This window comes from Talpa occidentalis, unplaced genomic scaffold (genome assembly GCF_014898055.3).
Source record: "Talpa occidentalis isolate TD23 unplaced genomic scaffold, MPIMG_talOcc4v2.1 talOcc4.6, whole genome shotgun sequence".
Taxonomy (NCBI): Eukaryota; Metazoa; Chordata; class Mammalia; order Eulipotyphla; family Talpidae; genus Talpa; species Talpa occidentalis.
Genome location: NW_023604972.1, coordinates 75,238,613 through 75,262,047, shown reverse-complemented (window position 1 = coordinate 75,262,047; position 23,435 = coordinate 75,238,613).

Sequence of the window (23,435 nt, the reverse complement as noted above, 5' to 3'; positions counted from 1 at the left end):
TTCACACCACAGTGATAATAGTTGTATTTTTGTTGATATAATGCTTTAGGTCTATTAATAGTTGTAGTGTACAACTCCAGTGTTAGGTGCATAGATGTTAACATCAGGTACATCTTGCTGAATTATTTACTCAATCATTATAAAATGTTTATTTTTGTCCCTTATTGCCATTTTTAGTTAAAATTCTAACTTATCACATGTGAGAATAATATCTCTGCTTTTTTTTATATGTATTTGCATATACAACCTTGGTACAAATTTTTAATTTGTTTATGTCTCTTGATTTTAAATGAGTCTCATATACAGAGCATAGAAGTTTGACTCTTTACCCTCTTTGTCATTCTATGTCTTTTAATTATTGAATTAAGACTACACACATTTAGGCCAATTATTAATACAAACTATTAATATGTATGTATATTTATTTTAATTTTGATTGTTTTATTTTTCTCTTGCTTCATTACCCATTTGTTTCTCCATGGACTTTCTGGATGGCCTTCCCTAGTCACTCTCTCAGTGTCTTTGTTTCTTTGTAGGACTCAATTCTGAAATTTTGGTTAGTGGTTTCTATGGCAATTTTGTTTAAATTACTATCTCCTGTGTCTTTTATGAGTTGGTGTCCCTCCCAATATTTAATAATGTAGACTCTATCCATTTCTTCCTCTCTTTTAGTGCTTTGTTGTTGACTTATATTATTCTTGCCATAAATATGGTTTTATCTTCCTATTTTCATTTTGCTTAGGGTTTTGTGTTTCTTTTCTTTGTTCTTTATTTGCTGTTGTTGTTGTCGTTGTTGTTCTTTTCTTGTAGAAGAATTCCACTCAACAATTCTTGTAAGACAGGTCTTAGTGGTGCTAAACTTCATTAGCTTCTGGCTGTCTGGTGTAGTCTTTATTTTACCTTCATCTTTGAATGATAATTTTGCAGAATAGAGTCTTACTGACAGGCAGTTCTTGTCCTTTAGGGTTGTGAACTCTTCCTTCACTTTCTCTTTGCTTGGAGAACATCTAGGGTGAAAACTGAGGAAGGTCTGATTTGAGTGCCTTTGTGAGATATTTTTCCTTCCTTCGTGCAATTGTTTTTTTTTTTTTTTCTTTATCTTTGTATATTTTTCAAGATTTATTTATTTATACAAGAGCTGGGGTACAGGTCAGAGGTGTGGGAGGGTGAGAGGATTCACTAGAGACAGAGCAGGAAACAGAACAGGCAGACAGACCAAAGGCACTGTTGAGGGGAGCAGCAGGCAAGACAGGTGAGGTCTGCCATGCCATGTGGATATCTCCCTGGCCAGCCAGGATTCGAACCTGTTGCAGAGGACGCAGATAGCTTCACAGAGCCGTGTTCAACCCACTGTGCCTCTGGGGAGGTCCTATCTTTGATTTTTGATAAGTTAACAACATTGTGTCTTGTAAAGGTCTTTCTTTGCATTTAAACTTTGGGGACTTTTCTCTGCTTCCTGGATGTTCATATTTAATTCATTTCTTAGGTTTAGAAGATTTTCAATTTTTATTCCTTTGAATAGGGTCTCTGTTCTCTTCTCTCTTCACCTTGTGAGATTCCAATTATTCCTAAGTTTCCACTCGTTATTGAATCTGATATTTCCTGTAGAATTTCTTTATTTTTCCGTTGTCTTAGTTCTTTCTCTTTTTCTAATTGGGTGCTTTGCTCACTTGAGTCTTCTATTTCTGAATTTTTTTCTTCTGCAGTATAATTCTATTTAAAGCACTTTCTAAATTGTCTGTATTTCATTCAGAGTCTCTTTTAGTGATATTTTTATATATTCAGTCTCTTTGGTGAAGAATATTTTCATTCCTGGATCTCTTTTCTGAGATCTTGCATCTGTTTATCTGCCTTTTAATGAAATTCCATTGTCTCATTTAGTATTTTAATATTGTTGTTTTGCAGTCTTAGTCTTATAGGTCCTTTATTTCTGTATCCTTTTATATTTGTCCCAGAATTTCTTTTTTTTCTTTTTTTTTTTTTTTCTGCTTTCCCATTTTCTGGTCAGATGTTCCTTGCTACCTACTTGGCAGGGAGGTGGTGTGACACCCAACTGGCATGTGTTTCCTTCCTTGTTTGGTTACGGCTGTGAACAATTGTTGTCCCTTCTCCCACCACTCTTGCAGCTCTTGCAGCTTCTAACGATCTGTAGGCTGCTTTTTACTTTCCAGAGAGATTTGTGAGATATCTCAACAGTGCTTATCTCTACTATGTGACTCACTAAGGAACCTGGCCTGGCCCAGCATAGCATCTCTTTGATTTCTTCTAGGAAGGATGTGGGTGTGAGTTCTCCTTTCTGCACTGGTTGCAGAGTTCCCAATCTCCTGGTACAGGTCTAGAGTGCAGACTGCTTTGATTTCCTGCAGCTTTGGGGTGGTACCTATGCCTGGGCATAAACAAATTTCCACCAGGGAATTTCCTATTGGCCCGGGGTGTCCTTTTGTGGCTTAGATGGTCAATATACAACACGTTCTGCTGACTATGATATCCAGTCTCCTAGACCATGTTTTCCTTTTCTTCTTCCCATGCTTTCCCCTCAGCAGAAAACAACCTTAACTTGAGATCTTTATGGGAAATTTCTGCAACTCTATCAGGTGAACTTTTGGATCTTCCTTTGAGCAAAAATTTGTTTTCTTAATAGTTGTTTTTCCAAGCTTTCTTATATGTCTTGTGGGTGACTTCCTCTGGTTAACTGGTATTTCTAATAATAATAATGATTACCTGTGTCATCACATCTACAAACACAGACAATAATGGATGGTCAGTAAAATAGTGGTTGAATTAATATCTGTTCTATGAATCAACAATCTGCTCTACACTGAACTTTTGCTAAAGGGATTGCTGAATCCTTAGGGCCCAAATATTTTCCAGTTTTTCCTCAAGCTTCAGACTGATCTGATGCCATTTCTTCCATGATAAAATCTCCTCTTGTTTCACAGGTACATTTACCTGATAACATATCTAAATGGCAATGTCTACATATTTATTTATTTATTTAAAGAGATTTATTATTTATTTATGCATACAAGAACTGGGGTACAGGCTAGAGGTATTGGGGGGGTGAGATGATTCACCAGAGACAGAGTGGGGAACAGAACAGGAAGTTTGACTGAAATACACTGCTGAGAGGAGCAGCGGGCAAGTCAGGAGAGGTCTGCTGCTCCAGGTGGGTAGCTCTCTAGCCGGGATAGAATTTGTGCTGCAGTGGCTGCGGGTAGCTTCCTAGGATATACCTTAACCCGTTGTGCCACCAGGGAGGCCCCATCTACATATTTAAAGAGATTTTCCTTCAGATATTTTCAGCTATTTCCTTTGTTTTATATGAGATAAAAAATATTCAGATTTAGTCAAGTTTCATGTGGTCCTGGTAAGAATGACAGACATAGCTTTAAAATCTCACTGACCTCATATTCTAGAGAAAACATAGATATGTACCAAGAAAGGTGAATAAAAGCAGTGTTGTTTTACAGGCAAATATTAGAAAGCATCCAATTGATCATACAACCTAGAGTCGGTGTTCCTGAGCTAATAATGAAACAATTAATTCCATGTAAGTTAATTAAATTACATCCATATCCAATATTCTATACTATATCTGTTATCAAAAATATAAAATATTTTGTGGCCTCCCTGGTGGCACAGGTGGTTGAGCGCAGCACTGTGAAGCTGTCCGCAGCCTCTGCTGTGCATGTTAGATTCCAGGGGGACTGAGAGATACCCACATGGTGCGGCAGACCTCTCCTGACTCTCCTGCTGCTCCCCTCAGCAGTGTATTTCAGTCTGTCTGCCTGTTTTGTTCCCTACTCTGTCTCTGGTGAATCCGCTTACCCTCATGCACATCTGGCCTGTACCCTGGTTCTTGTATGCATGAATAAATGAAACTTTAAAATATATGTATATATATAATATATAATATTTTATATTACTTGTAATAGTTGTGAACGTTAAGGCAATTATGGGAAAGGTGCATAGGAAGGCACCTCCTTCTGTCACTTGAGATTCAAACACTAAAAGATCCTTAGTTTTAAGGTAAGTTGCCCCCCTCCCCAAAGAGGTTAAGTTCCAAGAATAATAGACTTTTTATATTATTTTTGTATTTCTCATATAACCTTGCAGAGTTCAGAGTGCAAGATCATTAATTCAATAAATACTTGCAAGTCAGTTATATTTGAATATGCCAGATAGCATTATTAATATCAAAACTGAATTGCCCTTGAAAGGCAGTTCCGCAGAAGGTACTGATTAAAATAGTCTGTTCACTTACAATAAGGGGAAGGGTTCCAACTGATAGATATTGCTGACTGTTATTTAGATCGTGTAAACACTATAGCAGGGAGCATCTTGTAAAGAACATTTGCAGTGACTAATGGCCATAACCAGCTTAAACTGCTTTCAGTCTTCCCTTAGAACTCAGAAGAAAACTGAAATGTGAAGAGCTTAGCATGGAGATGAAACAAAAAATCAAGTTAAAATAGCAAATAAGGAGAAAAAACAACGGAACAAATAAACCGCCAACTATAGAGCTCACCCGCTTGCTCTTTGGTTCATCAAAATTTCCATTCACTCACATTTTTGTGGCACACATATTATAGCCTCAATCTTTTCAGTACTCCCAAATCTAAGTACAGCTTGCTATAAATCTTGTCTTAAATGAGAGGTTTATACATAATTTTAACATTAATTTATCATTTTATAATTTTTATATTTTGTATTGTCTGGACCTGTCCATGAGTTTCTTTTGTCCCATCATCCAATTTAATAATAACAAAAAATAACCACAACTTTGGGGGTTGAAAGTATACTCTAAAAAAATGAAAAACAAATGAATAGTGGAAAAGTCTTAAAGGTGAGTGAAATAGTCATTGGTGGCCTAAGACATAACCTACACAAAATATATACTTTTTTTTTACAGATTATATATGAAATTTAGTAAATTAGAGTTAAAATAGAAATAAATGTTTTGAAGTTTATGGATAATACTGTATAAATATATATATATATAAATTAAATTATTGCAGTGTTTGTATAATTGTAAAATATGGAAAACAATTTTTATCTTTTGAGTTCTATGATGATTTATCAGATAAAATATGCAAAAATGATATGCAACCGAAGATTCATAAATTATATTTTCAATGAAATAATCTGATTTCTCTAAAAGTTGAACAGAATTACTGCATAACCCATCATTTGTGTTTGTAGATATTTGCCCAAAAGGACTAATAAAAGATATTCAGACAAGTATTTGTACATATCTATCATAGCAGCATTATGTACTTAGCAAAAGTTGGAAAAAACCTAAATGTCCATTAAATGATGAATGAATGAAACACATGACAATCCACACAATGGAGTATTATTCAATCATACAAAGGTATAAAATACTGATAACTGTTTCATATGACTGTGGGTGAATTTTTAAAATATGCTCATTGAAAGAAGTCATACACCCAAAAATTACATATTCTATGATTCCATGTATATGAAATATCTGGTATAGATAGTACATAGAGGTATTAAGCAGATAAGTGTTTGCCAAGGGATAGTGGAAGATAACCATGATACTCTGCTGTAAGTATATGGTGTCTCCTTTGTGGATAATAAAATGTTTTAAAACTAGAGAGATGATATAATATTATAATGAACATGCTAAGTGAATTGAATTATATACCTTAAAATAGTTAGCTTTATGTTATATGAATTTTCTCTCAAATTAAATGAAAATAAAAATTCCAAAGCTTGAAATGTTTCTATCTTACAAGTTCAGGTTGCAACTGATAGAATAATCCAGTTTAACTCCTACAGTTTTAAGGTGTGCTATTTTCTCTTATCCATATTCATTTCACTAGTGTTATAGCTGGCAATTTGCAGAGGTCTATACATCATTATAATGTTTTATTTGAAATGAAATGCTATGTAACTACAAAAAAATATATGAACTGTTGTTTTCGTTTAGGGCAACATAGATGGAACTGGAAGGGATGAGGTTATACAAAATAAATTAAAAGGAGAAAGGCAAATACTAGATGATTTTATGTATATGTGGAATATAGAGATCACAAAAGGTCAGATAAAACCCACTGTAAACAAACATAGAGATCTGCCTGTGAAATTTAGGTTACAGTAGGAAGGGAGAAGAAAAAAGTAGGGTTGGAGGAACAATGGACTTGGTGAAAAACTGTGGGTGCCTTGGCAGAGGGTGTGTTGTAGTGACCTGTATTTGAGGAAGTGTGATCCTCTGACTTTGAATCATATACAATGTTGGTAACCATTTTTACCTTAACTGAAAAAAATGTTTTTGCTTGAAGTGTGGTCATGCTACTTTATTTTAAATAAATGTAGTTCACATAAATTTAAAATAAAGATTATAGCTCTTCTATGGTTTGCATTTGAATGGATTTCATGTTGAGATTGCATATGCTTTGTGGAAAAACCTACGTGTTTCAGTTTGTATTCAGCAGTATCCACCACTTTAAAATGTTGGCAGGATATAACTCTTCAGCATTAGTCATTTTGCACAGTTTATAACATAATGGTTACAATTCAACCCAAAGGACAGAATACTATATCGCCAAAAATGAAATTGGGCTCATATTTTTCTTTAATGGAGAAATGCTTAAAAAGCAGGAGGAAAAAAACAGACATGGGACGGGGTCAAAGTTGGCAAAACCTGGTATAGACTAACTCATGCATTATTTCTTGAATGTTCAAGAAACTAGTGAATTATCTATGACAAGTCTAATTAAAATAATCTCAGCTCTGTAACTTGGATAAGCAGATGGTAGAAATAAAAATGTGCTGAACTAGCCATAAATAACAGAGATAGGAAAAAGTATAAGAGCTAGTCCTAACAGTTTGTGTGAGCTCACGTAGTCTCCTGATGTGTTAATATAAGCCTTTAGCATTGTACCTCTACAAATACACATTGTGAGATATATGACATTATCTTTGGAAGCTGAGCATTTTAGATGCTATAAAGATAATCCATAAAATGTAGCTAAGGCTTATGACATAATAATCTATTGAGAAATGATATAAAAAGAAAAGCATATAAATGAAACAGACAATTGGAAAGTGCCATAAGGGTTCATAGTCCCTATGAGAAGTGAATTGATAGAAGTAATTTGATTATATCATTTCTCATCATAAAGCCAATATTCATTTTGATTGTGAAATCTGTTTCTCTTCCTGTGCTGAGCCTTCCAAAAGAATATAATTTGACTATAAGAGTGGTTTAAAATTTTAAAGGGAAAAACCAGTATACTCTTCTGTCAAAAATACAATAATCAGGAATACTACAGAGCACATTCACAGAAGATATATTCTCATAACAAGTTCTTTGGATTACACTGTTACTCATGACACTCAACCAAGAAATAGTCTTTAAAGGTGCCTGGAAGAACAGTGTGAAGTAGACCTCAGGTAGATTATGAAAGAACAAGTTATCAGCAAGCTGGAATGTAAATAACACACTAACCTATTCATCAATATTCTATTTTTCTCAACATTTATTACAAATATCAATTAATTTTAAATATTAAACTTAACAGGAGAGTCATTGCTTAAAGATCTCCTGACAGTCTGATGTAAAGTTGGAGCTGGTTTTGACAATGAAATTAAAAGGAGAAATAAGAAGTCATGGAATTCCAGAGGGATAGTATTCAATGTTTTATTCTCCTCTATCAAAATACTTCCCAGACGAATACTTTGTTTATAAGGGCAGCAATGATCTGAAGCAATGACATACCAAAGCTACGTTCAGCTCTAGGAAGGGGCACAATATGGTATTTACAAACACTACCATTAGATCATATCCACCAAGTTTTCTCACTTCATTCTCCTTGAATCTTTGTTATTTTTCCCATTGTCACACTACTGATATTCACATTCCATAATTAAAACATCTTGAATCTATAAGAAACTTAGTAACCAAAGGAATAAAAAGGAAAAGAAAATGCATAGAAGCACATGACATGAAATTAGCCTATTATGTTTGCCCACAATGGCCATGTTTTAAACAGAGGTGATTTCTTCAATGTTTTCTGATATATAAATAAACTCACAATTTAAAAAAAAATCCTGTATTATTCTACCTTTTTTCTACATGACGTGTACCTTTTCTATTGACAACAGACTTTTAAAAGTACTTCCTTCAAGTATCATTTAGTGGGTTTATTACTGTTTAAGAAATATTTATATTGTGGCATGCATATGTACTTGATTACTGGCAAGTTCATTAGTGAACTCTTTTGGGGAAGGTATGTTAGATACTTGTCTGATTAAAAATAAGTGAAGAACATCTGAGGTTTGGCTAGGAGAACTGAGCCAATACCTGAGTATAATGAGTGGAAGGATGGGATTTAACTAAAGATCCTTAAGAGTTATTGCAGAAGATTAGTAATAAGAGTTACTTAAAATTTTGAAGTATCATTGGCTATTATTCCGTTAGAGCAAAGGAAATAAATAATGATTCTACAATGATTCCAGAATAACTATTTAAAATTTTGAATTCATTTTTCAATTCTTATTTGCAAGTAACTTTTAGGTCTCCAATTTAGAAACTTTTTGAAGCTGCTTTCAAGTTGCTTTTATTACTTCTCTTGTTTTTTAGAGTACTCTCGGGATTTTAATAGTACTTTTTGGGAGGATGGTCTTAACTTAAACTCAACTGATTATGCTTCCAACATAAATTTCATTGATTGTGGATTTATTATACTTCTAATGGTAATGTAACTTAAAGCTTCATGCCCTTATTTTTCCTTCCAATGAATGCAGCTCTGTAGAAACTCTCTAATAAAGAGACACTTATGTGAGGTAGAGGAAGGAATAATGGAATAATTGGAAATGATAAGTTTCTAAAGTGAAAACAGAAAGTGTTCCAGTGATGAAATATAATTTTGCTCTCCTGAAGTTTTAAAGAATTATAGCCTTTATGAAGAATGCTAAAATTAAATTTTAGAGGCAAGGAATGTAGAGATCTAAAGAGGAAGACTTATCCTTTCTGCTAAGACTAAAAATGATAGCTCTGCTTAAATCTCTTTTGGCACTAGAAAAATCTTGTGAAATTGAGTTTCATATTCCATTGACATGTCAAGATATCTTATTCACCCGAGAAACAGTTTCACCTAAATATATGACTTGTTCGGCACTGTCACAGGGCTTAATTTAAGCATAGCACCACTTCTACTTTCAAGGAGCATCATGCTTGTATCAGCTCCATCAGGGTTACAAGGCAAGTGGAGAATTGAGACCATCAATTTTAAGGCCAGAGTTGAAATGTCTAGTTTTTAGAAGTGACTTAAAACATCTCACATGAGCTGAATTTATTGGATTGGTGTCACAGCATAATGAAATTTATGAAAGAATTATTTTAAAACTGAATTTATGACTAAATTGGTAAGTTTAACTTGTCATTTGTTTACAGAAATATCTTATATGAGCAGTCAGTATTTTAAAAGACAGATGCCATTCAAAAAAGCAACAAAAAGGTCACTAATTCTAAGCTCTCTCTTTCATATAATAAAGGTGATGACAGTCCATATTTCAAGAAGTGACAAATGACTATGTAAATAATTTTAAAAAAATACACATGGAAGAAGGGGCTTCTGAAGAACAATTGTATTATTCGCTAAATTAGTTTCTCCTTATTGAAAGGTCACAGCTATTAAAGTAAATTAAAAGACCCACATCACCAATATTGAACCTCTCTTAGAACAGGTAGCACAAATACACTCTCAGGAAATATTTTAATTAATAAGTGGATTCACTTGGATGATTTTGTCTGTCTCAAATATATAAGTAGGAAATATATATATATGATTTACTATGAGACCTACAGTAGCCAGGGAAATGTTACTTCATTCTTATATGAGTAATCAGTAGATGGTATTAAAGGAGAAATTGCTGATGGATTTCCTAAGGTAGGAAAAAATTTATCACACTAATACCATTGTAATTGAGATATGAAATAATTTGTTTTTATATCAGTCACCCCAAAATTCACCAGGGTGCTCTATAGATCTTTTTTGCTTGAACCAATGCATTTCTCAATATGTAATAGCTTGCACACAGTGGAAGAGGATGTCCATCTTGAGAAAGAAATAGCATTCTTCCTTTAATGCTATTAATTTACTATCTTTATTTTTTAAAGATCTATTTATTTATGATTACAAGAACTGGGGTACAGGCCAGAGGTGCAAGGGGGGGTGGTGAGAGGATATACCAGAGACACAGAGAGGAGCAGAACAGGTAGACTGACTGAAACACACTACTGAGGGGAGCAGCGGGTAAGACAGGAGAGGTCTGTTGGCACCATGTGGATAGCTCCCTGGCAGCCTGGGGATTGAATTCATGCTGCAGTGGCTGCAGATAGCTTCATGGTACTGTTCTTAACCCCTTGCACCACCAGGGAGGCCCTATTTTCTTTATTTAAAAGCTATTTGTTAAACATTTATGTTGCTAAGATATGTCCTCGGCCCCAGAGATAAACTTGATTTTATATCTTTCTTTCCTCACAGAGAAAAATTATATATGGAGTTTACCCTCCACTAGATGTGTATATTTTTATATATCTGTTAGAAATATTAACGTGAGCTTCATTGTGAAACTACTCTCACCTACTCACACTTTGGGCCATTATTTTAATTTGGACTTTAGAAAATTCTAGAGCTTCTTTTCAAATTGAAAGAAATATGAGCCAACAGTGTTAAAATAGAGAGAAGCAATATGCAAATAGATGCACTTTCCCCCACCCTCCACCCTTTACCTCTGATGACAGTCATCCTGGCATTTTTTGAGACATCAATTTATCAATTAATCTGTATAATTTACAAATGCTTTTGACCATGGGGCAGCATGTCAACAAGACAATTGTTAACAAAGTTATGGTATGTATATCCACATTTAAATAGTACTCAGTTATGAAAAATATAAAATCTTGCCCTTTGTGACAACATAGATGGAACTTGAGGGGACTGTACTAACTGAAATAAGTCAGACAGAGAAGATAAACACCCTATAAATTTACTCATGTGCAAAAGATAAGCAAAGCTAACAAACAGGCAAAACAAAATGAAAATGATAACAAATACTTAGAATCTGAAAATGGTGGTTATAAGGTGAGATGAGGTTATGGGGTAAAATGAGTCATTTATATGGTTGTGGATGGAAACTAAACTTTCAGTGTAAACAGATATTGAAATACATCCTCTCTGGATCTATCTGACACTATTCAAATGGTTTATCATCTATATATTACATGAACATGACTGTGAGAAATTTGCATTATACTTGAAAGACCCAGAATTAAGGAGACATAAAATAATAAGTAATTCTAAATGGTAGCATTTTTTATGAAAAGAAGTTCAGTCAGTTATGGTAACATCCATTGCTAGCCTAAATTTATGTTTTCAGTGTGTAAAAATTCACACTATGATCAAGCATAGTGCATTGGCAAGAGGATGGCACTTTATGCACCCCTTTTTCAGGAGGATATAATCCCAAATCATGGCATTTAGCTTGGGCAGGTTTTGGTTTCCTTACCGCTCTCAGCTAATAAGTGTTGAGAAACACAAAACTGTACAAAAGTAGGAGACCTGGTGGTTAAGAACTTATGGCAAATTAGTTAAAGATAAGCCTGGGTTTTGATAATATATACAATACTATAACCTAGGTAATAGGACTCATGTCTGTGATTTAGCCCCACGCTTGCTAAATTCTCTCAATAATTATAAATAAATACTGTTGTGAGGTTTTTTTTAATAATATTTTTTTTGTTTATTTGTTGATTTATTTATATTTATACAAGCACTGGGTACAGTCAGAAGCGTGGGAGGGTGAGAGAATTCACCAGAGCCAGAGCGGGGAGCAGAGCAGGCAGAAGGATCGAAGTACACTGCTGAGGGGAGCAGCGGGCGGCAGTAGAGGTCTGCACGCCATGTGGGACCCTCCTCCAGTGGCTGGGGAGCAGCCTGGGATTGAACCAGCGCTGCAGAGGCTGCAGGCAGCTTCGCAAACCAGTGCTCAACCACTGCGCCACCGGGGAGGCCCCTGTTGTGGTTTTTAAATCTTACTGATAATCAATCAATTAATTAATTAATTAATAATGTTCTGGGAATTTTTTTGTCATCATTTTAGAGAGAAACGTGTACTTTGGAAATCTATCTCTAAGGAAGAAAGAGTATGTAATCATCTGAAACAATGTTCAACTTGACATTGGTTCCATTTATTTATTACTATGTAACAAGATACTTAGGAAAAATAATCTTCCTTATATAATTATCCCATTTCAGTCACAATTTTTTTAAGATTTATTTATTTATGCATACAAGAGCTGGGGTACAGGCCAGAGATGCAGGGGTAAGAGGATTTACCAGAGACAGAGTGGGGAACAGAACAGGCCGACTGACTGAAATACACTGCTGAGGGCAGCAGCAGGCGAGGCCGGAGAGGTCTGCTGAGCCATGTGGGCTTCTCCCTGGCCTGCCAGGGATCTAACTCATGCTGCAGAGGCTGCAGATTGCCTCATAGTGCGGTGCTTAACCCCTTGCGCCACCAGGGAGACCCTTAGTCACAAATGTTAAGCTAATTTTCAATTTTATATAACTATCGTGTTTTATAATTTGAATTTGAAATATATTTTTTAAGATATATTATTTACATTTTTTTAAATTGTTTACTTCTTTGTAGTGGGATGTCAGCATGAAAGAATTCACCAGAGACAGGGTGGTGGGGGGGAGGGCGGGGGACAGGAGAATTTGTTGAAATACACTGCTAAGAGAATCAGCTGAGAGCAGGAGAGGTCTGCTGCCCTAATGTAAATAATTTTCAATTAAACAAATATCATTACTACTTTTAACAGTTTAAAAAACAGTCTTGTGTTTTCCTGAATTAAAATAAGGGGTAGCATGTACCTATTGGAACAAACAGACCAGCTAGAGGATCCAAATATACTGTTTAAACCTTATCTGCACTATTCAAATGATGAAAGGCCTTGGACAATACTTACTTCTCATTGATTTTCTTATTTGTAAAATAAAAATGATAGTATTGTAACCTATAAAACTGATTTTATGATTAAATGGAGTAATGCATGTAGCCCAATATCTGGAGCATATTAGAGAGGGTTTTATATTTATGTTTCATATTATAAAGACTATTTAAAAAAAAAAGACTCACTTTATGTATTATTTGCCTAGAGGTATCTATCACTAACTAATGAGTCTTATAATTGCAGATATGATTAAAATGAGACAAAGAGGGAATAAGTGATTGTGCTTAAAGAATTACTACAGTAGGGCCTCCCTGGTGGCGCTGGTGGTTGAGCTCAGTGCTGTGAAGCTGTCCGCAGCCTCTGCAGTGCTGGTTGGATCCCTGCTGGCTGCGGAGATGCCCACATGGTGAGGCAGATCTCTCCTGTCTCACCTGCTGCCCCCCTCAGCAGTGTATTTCATCAGTCTGCCTGTTCTGTCCCTCGCTCTGTCTCTGGTGAATCCTCTCACCCTCCTGCACATCTGGCCTGTACCCTTGTTCTTATATAAATAAAAACATCTTTTTAAAAAAATGAATTACTACAGTAAGTGGCTCAGAGTTGAGATTTTAATTTCAGTATTCAAATTCAAGTTACTGTTATTTCTTCCACAACATATTGCTTCAAAACCCGAAAATGTTGCATTATTGATATTAAATAGAAGGGAATCCTTATCTTAAGAATTCTTTGCCAGGACCTCCCTGGTGGTACAAGGGTTAAAGTCTCAGTGCTGTCAAACTATCACCAGTCACTGCAGCAAGAGTTCAATCCCTGGCCAGGGAGCTAACCCACATGGCACAGCAGACCTCTCCTGTCTTCTCCCCTCAGCAGTGTATTTCAGTGGCTCCACCTCTTTTGGTCCCCACACTGTCTCTGGTGCAACCTCTCACCCCTCACACCTCTGGCCTGCACCCCAGTTTTTCTATGCATAAATAAACAAACAAATAAATCTTAAAATATAAATAAATAATATATAGTAAAATATAAATTTAATATACATATATGTACTATATGATTACACATATACATATAGGTATATATTACATATATGCATACAGGTGTGTATATATACTTAAAACTAAAAAGATACCCAACTGAATGGGAGAAAATATGTCTGCATCATAATCTGACATGGGATTGATAGCCAAAATATGCAAAGAACTTATGCTACTCAACAAAGTGGAAACAAGTACCCAATCAAAAATTGAGTAGATGAGCTAAATAGGCACTTATCCAAGAATACCTTATGATGGCCAACAGGCATGTAAAACAAAAGTTCATCATGACTAATCATCAGGAAATTGTAAACCAAAACCATGAGATACCACTTAACCACCATCTGTCCATGTCAGAAAGACTTGAAACAGCAGTGTTGGTGAGCATTTGAAGAAAAAGGAAGCCCATTTCATTGTTGTGGGAAAATAGACAACTCCAGTCCCTATGGGAAGCAGTTGGAGATTTCTCAAAATATTGAAAATGGATGTACCATATGATGTAGCACTCTCAGCTCTAGGTATCTACCTGAAATATACAAAAATACTAATTTGAAGAGACATCACAGTCCTTCATTTATTTTAGTACTATTAAAATATGGAATGATTAAAAGTGCCCAAAGACACATGAGAAGATAAGGAAGAATTGCTATGTACATAATAGAATAGTATTAAGATATACAATTAGTCTAATGTCCCAAAATACCCTGTCCTATAGGAACTTCATATAACTTTATACCAGCTATGCCATTAGATCAATAAACTTGTGAACTGTAAACTATTCAGTCCCTAATTTACAAAACAACCTCAATACTCTTATAATATTTAGTCAACATTTTAGTTTGAAAAAAACTTCTTGTAGTCGAAAAATTTTATATAATACATTTGTTTTCTTTTCTTCCTTGGATAGAAATAAAGAATTTAAAACTCAAATAGTATTCTCTTAACAGTTATTGTATATGACTGTTTAAATGATGCCATTGTCAGTACCAGAAAATTTTGTGTAAAAAAAAGTGATATACACAATTGGTTTAAATTTACATTATAGAAATTACATTTTTAATAAATCGTTAATTATTTGTGTATATGAATTCATCTTTTGTTTCTTTTATTATGAAAGGAAGCCTTAACAATTTTATTAATCTAATACAGTAATCAGATAGACCTCAGCCAATTAATGATTAATGATTCTAATGAACCACTCTCTTTTTCAACTTTCTAGAGTAAAGCAAAATTCACAAAGTAAATTCTATCTAAATGTTTAAAAAGCTCATCATTTCAAGTTACATAAAATATGGCTTATCCCAAGTTATCTACAAGAATGCAAAGGTAGTTCATGTTTGCATAAGAAAATGATAAATATTAGTATGGAAAAAGCCCAGACTTTGGAATATGAAGATCCTCAGTTTAATTCTGGTTACTCAAATGACAATTTCCTTGGCTTAACTGGGCTTACTTAACTTCTAAAACTAGCTGCCTTGTTTATTAAATAAAATATGATAAGATGAACTCTAAGGGAGGTGTGAAGATTGCATCATACTATCTTAAACTTCTCAGCAAGGTGTCTAGATATAAGTTCCCCAATCTTTCCCATAATTAATGATCGATACGTTTTCCAAGAGTGTATCCATGATTAAAATTATACAGATAAATGTGTAATAGCATAGCGGCACCCCTGCCTGCCATGAAACCTGGTAAACTTAGTAAAAGCCTGAAAAATCCACCGAGGGCTCCAGGACTCCTTCGCCATCTGCTCTGGTCATAGAGATCTTGCTCTGTGCTCATCCTGCCACTACTTTGTCAATGGTAAGTAAGTTAATCAATCATGCTTCAGATATATATATAAATAAATAAATAAATATATATATATATAAAAGTTTCCTTGTAAAAGAGTGCTTAGACTTTAGTTCAGATTGTTAAAAATGTGTTATCATACCCCAATACTAGAAAATCTGATTCAGTTTCTTTGATGTGAGAACCTGAGAACTGACATTTCTAATTTTATTTGATTCTGAAGCTGGTTGCCTGGCAAATCAAATTTTAAAAAACACTATTGAATTGACATATACACAATAGGAAATACTCGTTTACTTATGATCGCAAAACAAAATGAAGAATTAAAGAATTTTCGATGTTTAATTCATAGTTATATTAAACATGTTTTACTAAGCACTGACATTGTACCAAATACAATTCAATGAAAAACAGGAATTTATAAGGTGGGCATATGATAGTTTTGAATGAAAATAGCAGATAAACAATGTAAAATACATATCTAAATTATGATTTTTGATTCAATATTATGAGAAAGTTCCCATATGTATAAACCTTTAACAGACGTTAGAATTTCTTACACTAAATATCTATTTTTTTTGACACACAACTGAGAATAGAAGTGAATGGATACAGTTATTTTTGCTTTTCTGGGTTACAAGAAAACAAAAAAAGAGCACAGTACAGATAATAACAATTAAGTTTACAACTACATTGTACCTCTACTATTTACAAAATTTATTGAATTAAAGATTTCTGTTTAAATGTTGCAGTATTGTGATTTATAAGAAATACATATTTTAGTTACTAAGATGAACAAGATCAACAATTTTCATATGTATTTAATCTTCACCCACAGTTCTGACTCACTATTTCCCAAATTCTTGCAATTTCCTAATTGATTACAGAGATAAAGGTGTCTCTTGTTATGTTTATGGAGAATAACCTAATGAAATATTAGTTGTCAGGTAAATCAAACATGTGATGAGAGAGTTGGTGCTCCAGTTCTACCCCCAGATCTATTGAGAGGGAAACTAGAGACTGAATTAAATTGTCTGTATGGTAAATGATTATCAGGCTTTTCTGCCCTCCTGCAATCAGCATTGATGATGAATCCCTGTAGTCCTGAATGCATGCCTGATGGTGGGCACCTAGAGTAGGGTGTGGGCATATGTAGGTGGGTTCACCTGGGCTGAGACTGGGCTTATAAGGGCAGTGTCACAGGGAATGAAATCATCAGAAGAACAAGCGAGGAACAGAACTACCGGTAGAGAACCAGAGGAGAAGCAGAGACCACAAGAAAACACTGGGGAGCCCAGAAAGAGTAAAGACTCTCTGGGGACTGCCAGCCTCCAGGACCCCCACCCCCCAGCACCCCTTACTGCCATGAAACCTGGTAAACTCAATAAAAGCCTGAAAAAGCCAATGAGGGCTCCAGGACTCCTCCTTCACCCATCTGCTCAGGTCATAGAGATCTTGCTCTGTGGCCATTTCTGCCACTACTTTTGTCTATGGTAAGTATGTTAATCAATCATGCACATATAATGTATCTTCCATAAAACCCAAATGAGGAGCTTCAGGGAGTTTCCAGACTGGTGACCGTGCAATATAAGGAGAGTGGTGCACCTGGGTAGTTGTAAAGGCAGGACTGGCCACAGTGCAGGTTTTCTGATCCCATGCAGACCGGGTAAAGGAGTCAGAGTCCTCAGTGGTTTTGCAGGTTTTTTATTTGGGGTTCACCAGGCATATGGCAGGCAGGAGTGCTGGCTGGGGGGCTAGCAGGCCTCCCAGCCCCCAGGAAGTCTTCACTCTATCTGGGCTCTCTAGCGTTCGTTCTGCTGCTTCTCCGCTTCTCTTTTGGCTTCTGCTTCGGCTTCTTCTTCTACTGCTGCTGCTGCTGCTGCTGCTGGCGTCCCCGTGACGCCGCCCTTAAAAGCACAGTCTTAACTCAGCTGAATCCCATCTACCTGTGCCCACACCCTATTCCAGGTGCCCAAAATCAGGCATGCATTCAGGACAAGGATCCATCATCTATCCTGATGGCGGAAGGACAGAAAAGCCTGATATTTTCTTTACCCTACAGTAGTCTTGGAAGTTCCTCACATTTCCCCTATAACTTGCCTTATGTATCTCTTTTATCTGATTGTTCCTGAATTATATCATTTCTGATAAATGTGCAATATATTGAATAAACGTTTTCTTCAGTACAATGAGCTAATGCAGTAAATTAATCAAATCTAGGGAGGTCTTGGGAACCAATGGTTTTAGCCTAGTTAGTAAGAAGCTCAAGTGACAGCTTAGGTTCATGTCTGGCACTAGCAGTGGAGGGCAATCTTGGGAGACTGAATACATAACCTGTGGGATCTGATGCTGTATTTGTCAGAATTAAATTGAATCCTCTCAGGCAGCCTGCTTGTTGGTGTGGGACAGTCTTCACTCACCTGTTAGCAAATGGCTCCAGGAACTCTGCCCAAATGTATTTTTGCTCTTTTTCTTCTACTGCTGAGAATGAGCTCTTTTTAAAAATATAATTAATACAACTCTCTTCTCTCTCTTTCTGGATGAAAATATAATATACTTTAGTGGAATTGGACAACAAACTAGTCAAAGTCATTAGTGAGTGAAGTATATTTTTAACTGTGAAGGGTCAACAACTGTAATAAAACAGTGTAGTATTGCACAAATGTGAAATATTCACTCTTTCTAAATGTGGTCTGATATTGATAGTGGTACAATCAATGTTTTATAATTTCATTAATGCTATCTTATGAAATGAATACAGGGAAAAAGTGTATAAGAATCATCTCTATTAATTTGTGTCAGTGAAAATGACTAATACTAGTAGAAACTAATACTACAAATAGCATCTTTAAGCCTTTAACAATGATTTTGAAATCACCTGTATAAGGAATAAATATAATGTTTACTAAATCCTTTTTAGGTTAAAAACTAGGGTATCAATTGCTACTCATACTAAATATAAATAAATTAGTTCTATACAGCAAGTATTTATTATAATAAGGTCAATTTTAATCCTTACTTTCCTTAATATTTACTTGAGTAGTAATTAAAAGATACTTTGTCTCCATGAATAGGTAAATGTTCAAGGACTTTTATTACCACCAAAGCTTCCTCTCAGAGTATAAAATAATTTGTGAGAGTACCATATGGTAATGATATGCTTCAAAATTAGTTTATAACAGTATTTGTAATTTAAAATGATGCAAAGAATCACTTTACACAAATATACAAAAAAAAAGATTCTGTTTCCATGTACAAACAAAAAAAGTTATATCTAAAATATACTAACTGTATATATTTTCTACCTCACTGAAGGAGGTGTAAAATCTTAAAGTCCAGTTGAAAGTTAAAATCTAACAAAATGTTTTTTAATTGAATCCTAAATAAGAACTATATATTAGATTATTAATTAATCACAGGTAGGTCAATTATTAAACAGTGATTTTACCTTATTCAGACCATTGTAAGATGGGAAGGAAGTGTGGAGATTAGAAGATTAAAAATAAAGTGTCTAATTTGCAACTGTTCCATGCATAGTGAGTTTCTTTTTATATTTGCTTTTATTATACACTGAGCTATTGTCCTCAAAATTTTAGCATCAAGTTTAATATATAATAAATATTTAGAACAATAAAGACATTAGTTGAAGATTATATATGTAATTTATAATACTATATAAGAAATTTAAAAACCTTTTAATTAATATGAACTGAATTCCTGATTTTCTGGAGGAATAAAAATAAAAGATATTTTTAAAAGATTATTTCAAAACAATTATTTTATCATCTGTACAAAAATTAAAGAAAAATAAATCACAACCATATTTCCTGTTAATAGCTCTTTAAAAATGGAATTTGGAGACCTCCCCGGTGGCACAGCGGTTGAGCGCTGGGTTGTGAAGCTGCCCACAGCCTCTGCGGCACCAGTTCCATCCTGGCTGTTCCCCGGCCACCAGAGGAGGGTCCCACATGGCGCGCAGACTTCTTGTGCCGCTGGCTGCTCCCCTCAGCAGTGTACTTCGGTCCTTCTGCCTGCTCTGCTCTCCGCTCTGGCTCTGGTGAATTCTCTCACCCGCACGCGCTTCTGACTGTACCGAGTGCTTGCATAAATAAATAAATAAATAAATAAATAAATAAATAAATCTTTAAAAAATAAAAAAAATAAAATTGGAATTTGGGATATTCAACAGACCCTTAAAATAAATAATAATAATAATAATAATAATAATGAGTAATAATGATACAAATGTCTAAAATATTAACTAGGTGGCAGGTTATATGGCAAATGTTTTATAGATATCATTTATTCGTATTTATGATACTATGATTCATTTTTAGACAAAATAATTAATACTCAAAGAGGTTAATTAACTTGCTCAAATTCACCTTTAGCTGAGTATTTTATTTTTTACATTAACAAAACATTTTTAATACTTTGATGATTATCAGCCATAAAACACAATTATGTAAAAATCTTCATTATTGCAATTGTTTTGTAATTTTGCTGAAGTGAAAGTAAGAAACATATAAATAAATATATAATTTACAAATTATGCTTTCTTCATTTTATTATTATCCCAAATAGCTCTTTCTTTTTCTTTTTTTAAAGCTGGGATACAGGCCAGAGATGCAGGGGGTAAGAGGATCCAACAGAGACAGAGTGCGGAACAGGATAGGCAGACTGACCAAAATACACTGCTGAGGGGAGCAGCGGGTGAGATAGGAGAGGTCTGCCTCGCCATTTGGGTTTCATCCTGGCCGGCTAGGGATCGAACTCATGCTGCAGAGGCTGTGGATTGCTTCATAGTGCTGTGCTTAACCCCTTGCACCACCAGGGAGGCCCTATCCCAAACATTTCTGATCCAGTAACAATTACGCTTGATCATCTTTTTTTTTTTTTTTTTTAAGATTATTTATTTATTTATACAAGCACTGGGTACAGTCAGAAGCACAGGAGGAAGAGAGAATTCACCAGAGCCAGAGCGGGGAGCAGAACAGGCAGAAGGACTGAAGTACACCGCTGAGAGGAGCAGCGGGCAGCAGAAGAGGTCTGCGCGCCATGTTGGACCCTCACTGGTGGCCGGGGATTGAACTGGCACTGCAGAGGCTGCAGGCAGCTTCACAGTCCAGCGCTCAACTACTGCGCCACCAAAGGAGGCCCAATTTTTATTTTTTTTTAAATTATTTTTTACACCATGTTCATTTTAAAACACTATTTGTTTCCCTCCATCCTTGATCATCTTTTATAATTTACTGATTTGTGCATTCAAAACCATAGGTTTGCATGCATTTTTAAATATTGCCAGAAAATACATTTTCAAGGTGGCAGTGTAGAACATGTGCTATCTGGCAGTTTGCTGACCTGGTTTATGATTTTTAAATGTTTTGGCTTGTCTGTGGGCCTCCATGTAGGCTTTAGTCCCAGAGCCTGTAAATGTTAGTGATGTACCCCATGGAATTACCTGGGGACTGTTCTAGTCCTCTAGTATTTACACCTTTTCTCTTGGTGTCAAACTTGTCTGGAATTCTAAAATTATAATTTAACTTTACTTCTTTACATATGAAAGACAGTTTTTTTTAATCTCTTGCACCCCATATAGAAGTTATAGATATGTGAATATTTTAACCATTATCTGCTGCCTTAAAAATTATTTAATTAGCACATTCTACTGGTTTCTAAATGCTGATGTTCCATTAAGGTGCATCATTAAAGCTGTGAATAGCCTTTTCAGGGGACTCATTGGAGGCCTACGTGTTAAGTCTCTGTGCTGTTACCACTAGGGCCTGAGTTCAATACCTGGCCAGGGAGCTAACCCACATATGGTGTAGCAGATGTCTTCTATCTGGCCCGCTGCCCCCTTTGGCAGCATGTTTCAGTAAGCCCACCTATTCTTCTCCCCACTCTGTCACTGGTGAATCCTCTCACCTCCTTTCACCTCTGGTCTATACCCCAGATCTTCTATGCAGCAAAATTAAAAAAAAAAAAATTAAAAAAAAAAAGTCTGTTTATTTTTGTTTTGTTTTGTTGTGTTCTATATTTTTATTATTTTTCCCTCTGATGTCTTATTCGGTCCTCCTATATTCCCCCTACAAGTGAAACCATCCAATATTTTTCTCTTTCCTCCTGACTTATTTCATTGATTCCTTCCTCCTTTCATTAATTCTTTCAAACTCCATCCATATTGCTGTGAATGGCATTAGTTTATCTTTTTTTGATTGTTGAATTGTGTATATATACCACATATTCTCGATCCAGGATCTATTTTTGGGCATTTGGTTTTTTCCAGGTTTTACCTATTATAAATAGTGCTGCAATAAACATAGGGGTACAGATGTTCTTTTGGATCAATGTTTTTTTGTCTTTTGGGTAGACCCTTAGGAATGGAATTGCTGGGATTATAAACCAGAGACATCCTACAGGGGAGGGAGAGGGGGAAGGAGAGGTATTGGGACCGGTGGGAGGGAGGGAAGAGTACTGGGGACTGTGGTGATGGTACACTGGTGACTTTGTGGAGGAAATTCTGTAGGGACTAAACCTGAGGGGAAAAACATTGTACAAAAATGAACAATGATGTAATATATGTGTGTGTGTGTGTATATACACACACATAAATAAAAAATAAAAATTAAAAATAATTAAAAATATTAATATTATTTTCAGTAGGTTATGAAGTCGATCAGTAAATTTACATTTTGTTGCATCTCATCTGACAATGATATATTGTAAACGCTAAATGCTTTGATGTTTTCTGTTTTAATGTCTGAATGATTTGTCCTATCTGTTTGCAATTTAATCTTACAAGGTGCACTTAGCTAGAATTCCAGTGTTAGAATTAGAAATATCCTGCATTGAACAAGTTATAGTTTTGTGTTCATAAGTGTGAATCAGCTCACCAGAGGAGGCATTTGCCTCTATGTTGGAAATTCTCCAAAGTCAGGGATTTGGGAAGATCAAAGAATAACTTCATTTCCTCCTCACCCCTCAGCGATCATTTCCTTTTTTCCTAATTTTTTTTTTTTATTATTTCCAATGGAGGTATAAATTTTGTAGTAAATATGCCATCTTGACTGGCAATCAAAGTCCACAATATATTATAGAGAATCACATTTTATTATGAAAGAATAATAACTATATATATTGAAGCAAAAGTTGATATTCTTTGGTAAAATGCATTGAAATATAACGCTAATATTATTTTAGATTTGTTTCAAAACACCAAAACAGTATTGCTTTTGTTATTTAGTGTGGATTTTGTCACAATTCTTTTAATACAACATTTCTAATATTTTGGATTTGCTTCTCACAGCTTTGTACAGTGTTTGTGTAAATAAGCCTTTTGGCTCATAGATATCAACCAGTTGGAATTATTTTTCTACCAAGTACAACATTTATTTATCAGAAAAGACAGCTAACTACGTTGTCATAAGCTAGAGACCCAGTTATATTTCTGATCTTGACATATTACAAATCATATGTCTCTTCTGATTTGTATTATCATCCCAAAATAGGTGTAAGATAAAAATGCTACACTCACTTGTATAGAGTTTTGTACAAAATAGGCTGTACAAAAAATTACACAGGAGTTAATAAGAATTATGGAAGAAAATGTGGAAACAAAATTT